General features: G+C 41.4%; 1 protein-coding gene across 1 annotated transcript in view; it reads right to left on the reverse strand.

Annotated features, from left to right (window-relative positions):
• Positions 1-1,878, reverse strand: part of STAU1 (staufen double-stranded RNA binding protein 1) — a 24,792-nt gene extending 22,914 nt beyond the window's left edge. Inside the window, exon 1 of the mRNA XM_009870426.1 lies at positions 1,815-1,878. The gene's annotated coding sequence lies outside the window, so the exon portion shown is untranslated. The remainder of the gene's footprint in view (positions 1-1,814) is intronic.
• Between the last annotated feature and the right edge of the window lie 3,635 nt (positions 1,879-5,513).

The following is a 5,513-nucleotide window of genomic DNA, read 5'->3' on the forward strand; positions in this document are numbered from 1 at the left end:
AAGTTAAACAGTTTCTAACCTACAGATTTTGAGATTATGACATCCAAAGTTTTTATTTTTACGTCAGAAACATCAGGATCTGTCAGATCATGGTGAAAAGGAAGTCTGAAATTCTTCTCAGAAAACTCTGCCTACATGTACTTCGCTTTTAAAGCAAAGCACTATCCTTCATTTATTTGTCATCACATGGTTTTAGGGAACACAGAATTTCAGCTCCAAAATAGATATATTAAAGTGGTTTTCTAGTCATACAATGCAGAGAAGAATAGTATACCAATCCCTAGTCGTTTGGGTTTTTTTCCCCAAGAAGGGAAGACCCTGACAAGGATATTATTAGTTCACTTTCTATATTTACAGCAGAGTACTACAGAACTTCACAGCGTACGACTCAGACTGCTCTCCACCCAGCTCTCTCTCCATCAGGAGTTATAGCCTGAAAAGCTGAAAAGTTAGAATAGTATTCAGGACACACAATTCACAAAAATCTGTGGAAGCTTGAGGTCACATCCTTGAAACAATAAGGTTTTGGAAACCGATTCACTTTTGAACAGACCTCAGCTGTGCGCATTCGACAAGCAGACGAAAGAACTGCTGCAGACACGTCCACAGTTCACAACCTGCTTATTCTCAGCATGAAGACCCATTGCCCAGCTCCTCTGGGAGTCTGCGTGTTCAGTCACATCTAAACAGACTGGGAGGGACAGGGGAAAGTGTTTGAAGCACATTTCGCTGGAATCCACCACACATCTGCTCCCGACCTTTCACCAACCTGGAAGAGTTCAGCTCTCATGTATCTTGTGCGAATCCAAGAGACTTCCAGCCTCACAAGAAACCAAGTACTGAGAGTTTAAGTACAAGTCACTTTATGCTTCTGTGAGACGGTAACAATCCTCGCCCACTCTTCTTGGCGAAACGCTTCGCAATTACCAAGCGTAGCCATGATTTGACGGCCAAAGCTGCCATATAAATACGCAGCTTCTGGAGCCATTAATTCAGCAAGAAAGAAAAGATGTACTCAGCAAGATCATGTGAGCGCTTCTCTCCATGACAATTTCTAAAGGTAAAGGAAGGAAAAGCTGCAACGCCTAACTGAAAAGAAATTTTACAGAATCAACAAGCTACATATTTACTTAAAATAGAAATCTGAAAGCTGTAGAACCCACTGCTGTTCACAAACACTTGAAAGACAGGAGAACAAATGTTTTGCTCATACCGTCTTAGCCAGCAGCTCATCACACAACTCCTTTCCCACCCTTCCATGCTTACTTTTTGCTAACTCAGACATTAATATTTAAAATTTTATTGAGATGGTGTTGTGCTATAACATTATCCTCACGATGGCAATGGCTGCCCTCAAATGATTCCACGACCTATGGACAACAATAAACTCAGAGAGATGAATTTTCAGATGACAGAGCACCGTTTCCTACTCTCATTTTCAGATTTTCATTTTCTTGCCTAGAATATTCCCGGAAATGTTGAATACATTAAAATGCAAAGTTCAGAAGTCACTAAAGTAACCAAAAGGCAAGCAGAGAAAGGCACAAAGATGTGAACATAGTATCAGTCTGCTCAGCCAAAAATAAATTAAAATCTTCCCAGAGAAAAGAAAGAAAGTAGCGTTTTCAGATAAAAGTTCTCTCAGGGCTTTTTTGTGTTACAATTCTCAAAGGTGTTGCAGACTGAAGCCAGAGGATCAAACGAAAAACAGACACTTCCTGTGGATAATCACGTTTTACCACAGCTTGTGGTTTCTTTAATATGATGCAAATAAAAGGTAAGAAAATTTAATGTTTTAAGTAAGTTTCCTGTACCTTTAGGAGATCCAGAGAGTGAAGATTTGGATTTAGTTCTGAATAGGATATTTATGATGGAGAACGCCTAAAAGGAAAAACAGAGAATTAGCATTTTGCTTCCTAAAGCTACAGAAAGATCTTCTGTAATAAATATTTCACCACTAGACTGAGGTTGCCTCATCTGTTTGGATGACAAGAATTTGTATGACCATGAAGCTCTCACTGACAGACTGCTCAACAGAGCTATGTTTTTCCAAACAGAAATCCCAACCTGACCCAAGAATCTTCTTTCCTTGCTCTTTCCCCAAACCCAAATGATTTTTCTTACACAAACAGTGGACTCTTACAACAGTGCTCTTTGCAGGATTATAGGACCTGCTTGCAAATTTTCCTTCCCTAGTAAGGCTTCCAGTTCTGTAGAAGTTAACTTTCCTAACAGCCCAAGAGATCAGCTACTGAAATTAGACCCAGACCTTAATTCACAAAGCCAACCCAAAATCTAGCCACTAAACCTGAGAAACTCTGGCACTTAGTACCTGCAAAAATCTCATACGAATTTTACCTTTTGGCTACTAATAATTTCACCCATAAATAGGCACATTAAAAAAATCAGCCTAGCTAAAACCATTTTAGAATAACACTGTTTCATTACTGAGTATGAAACCTGTCACTCTGTGGACTCCTCTAAATCGAAATCAAAATGTACTTTATTCTGCTTACAAATATAGCACAGAGTGTTTAATCCTTCTTTTCCATGACTAAAGCCAACTGTGCGCAGATGCTAGCAACATTACTACCCACAACAAAATGAGTGAGTTCTCAGTTAGAAGAGGACGTAGACAAACAAGCTCTTGAATTTACTTCAGAAAGCCTTTTCCAAATCCTATGGCAAATCTTATAACTATAACCAGTTACCCTGGAGGAGTCTGAAAAAGCCTGAAAAAGGGGGAAATCGTGCCACCAGGGGGTGAAGAAGGGAGAACAAGAGGATTGCAGTCTTATCAGTTCAACTTTTCTTCTAGAAGTTTTTCTGGAGGCTTAATTAAACATCTGGAATACAAGGAAATGGATGGTATTCCCAGGCAGAATCAAAACCAAGTCGCATAAAGACAACTGAATTTTCTCCAGCCATCTCTGGGGGTCTAACCAGACTCAGAAATTAATCGCTTGATCTCAGCAGGCACAAGCACAAGGATCTGGGCAGGCACTGTCTGCTGATCAAATGTAGGACAGAAAACCCACCGATGCCAGCAGAGTGGGAGAAGAGTTACAACCACCCTAACATCATCACCCAACAGAAGCCAATGCCGACAGGCTCTTTTAGAAAAAAGCAACCATCACACTGAGATGCAGAAAAGGAGAAATAACCTGAGGCACATGTGCAGTAGCCCCTCTACTCTGTACTTGGTGCTACTGAGCCCTGAGCTGGGGCACTTGCATCCACACCCAGATACCATGCTTCGACAGATGTGGACCCAGTTAGCAAAAACAAAGTAGGAAAAACACAAAATACTCAGCTTTAGAAAAATATAACCTGTAAGAAAGACACTAACGGATCTGACTTTGTTATGCTGAAGATGAGAGGGTTGGCTGGGGCCTGACAACCAGCAGTCTTCAAGCGCATGAAAGTTTTCTGGAGTGGAAAGAATAATTGGTTCTTTGTGCTCAAAGTGACAGAACTAGAGGCAAGAAGTTTAAAAGCGCATCAAAAAACATGCCTCCTGATGGCAATGGTTGCAATGAACTACATTGCTTTGGGTGACAGAGGTGACTTCGCTCTTGGCAAACTAAATAACTGACAAATGCCTATTCAAAACGAGGCGCCATACCTGATGTTGCAGAGGGATGGACTGCTTCGCTCCCTCGAGTCCCTCCCAGCCTGGATTGCCAGGACTGTGAACACACTTCTTTGTACCTAACTGTAACCACACACGTCTGTCTCTCATCAGAGGAAGACAAAGGCCTTGTTGTTAAACAACAGGCTTGGCAAAACAGGGAATCTCCCATTGGTCCTACCACAGCCTCACGCTGAACTCTAATAAACTGCCTGAAAATACAGGAGAGACTAAATCCTCAAAGAAACACGTTTTATTAATCATCAGGACCAGAATACGGATGGGTGCCCTATTCCTTAGGATACGCACGTTGGGAAGGCTGGAAGTTAGGGCATTCTCCTTGCGCTACTTGTCAGGAACTCGTGTGTGTACTCCATTAAAACTTCCCTTGCATTCGCTCATGACCCACCAGCACCAGGCAGGGAGGGCTTTTAATGGAGTGAGAACAGAGCAGAATGGGAAACGGAACAGATACCAGATAACACCATCAAGATTCAAATTAAAAGGACTTCTTGCCATCACCAGCTAAAAAACATGTCATAAACAATATCCAAGAGAAAGTTTTAGCTATAAGAAATGAGGTTTTAAATTAAGCATTAATTTCTTTTTGGAAAGCAGACGCTTCACAACATAGTGCATCCGAGCAGTTCCTGACGCTTCCGTCACATTGCAAGGAAGATTAATTGTTCCTCATCAATGACCACCTCTGTTCTCAGAGCAGGAAAACTCACTTCTCCCTGTTTCCCAGATGAGCGACTGGAACACAAAGCCCAAGCGCCATCCCTGCAAGAGGACATCAGTACCCGAGGTGGGGGCCAGGCACAATAAAGGAACTGTGGGAGGCACAGCGGTTACTCCCTGACCCCTCGGTCACCTGTATGGTCACACGCCCGCAGCTCTGTTGCCACTCAACGCCAACCAACCCTCCTTTGGGTGGAAGCGCGGCGCTGCGGCAGCACTCATCTGCCGCGCAGGAGCGATCTGCTGAGCTGGGCTGACGGAGGCAGCCAATCCCCCGCAGCCCCACTCGGGATTTATGGTCACATCAAAGCCAGACCCATCGCTCAACAACGAGGCTCCCACCTGTTGTTTGCAGACTGGGGAATATTAGGGTGCATTCGTTACCCAGACAAAATATTGGTTAGAAAGATCTCCTCTCTCCTCCCCTTTTTAAAAGGGGTTTTAAATAACTCAAATGTGGTGGCTGAGGCTCTTTTGTTCCACACTCAACCATTTTGGAGCACGAAGAACAAATTTCCACAATTACTAGGAGGCTGTTGAAATCGTTCATTTCCTAACACGCCTTTGAAAAACCTGTATCAGTAGCAGCTTTGTAATACATAGCATAAAATTCTAAGGCATTTGACTTCTGCAGCAGTGTTTAAGAACAACATCTAAATATTCAAATTTGAAAGTCTAAATAAATATTCACTACCAATCAAGATAAAAAAAGTCTACAAATTTTACAGACAAGGCTATTTATACAAATGTAAAAGACTATCTGAGCAATGTTTTCTTCTTAGATACCTCTTTTTCTATAATATTTGAGCAAGACAAGTTACCTCTCAAAGGCAACATCTGCTGTAGGAAAAATGCTCTTTTTGAGTATCGGAAGATGAATTTTCAAGGGTGGAAACATTAAATATTAAGCAAATAAGTTCAGGAGATAAGACATGGATTATTAATAAGAAAACAGGTGATGAAAAGCTAAAATTTGAAAGTAAAATTGAAGGAAAAGAGGGAACTAGCAGATGTACACATAAACCAGACAGTTTCAAACATAATGCAAAATAATAAACCAGAAAGTGATAAGTCAATCATGAATAAAGATAAATGCTTAAATGCTTACTTCTGGCTGAATTAGTTAGTACTGTGACAAAAT

The sequence above is a fragment of the Apaloderma vittatum genome, unplaced genomic scaffold, assembly GCF_000703405.1.
Source record: "Apaloderma vittatum isolate BGI_N311 unplaced genomic scaffold, ASM70340v1 scaffold14675, whole genome shotgun sequence".
Taxonomy (NCBI): Eukaryota; Metazoa; Chordata; class Aves; order Trogoniformes; family Trogonidae; genus Apaloderma; species Apaloderma vittatum.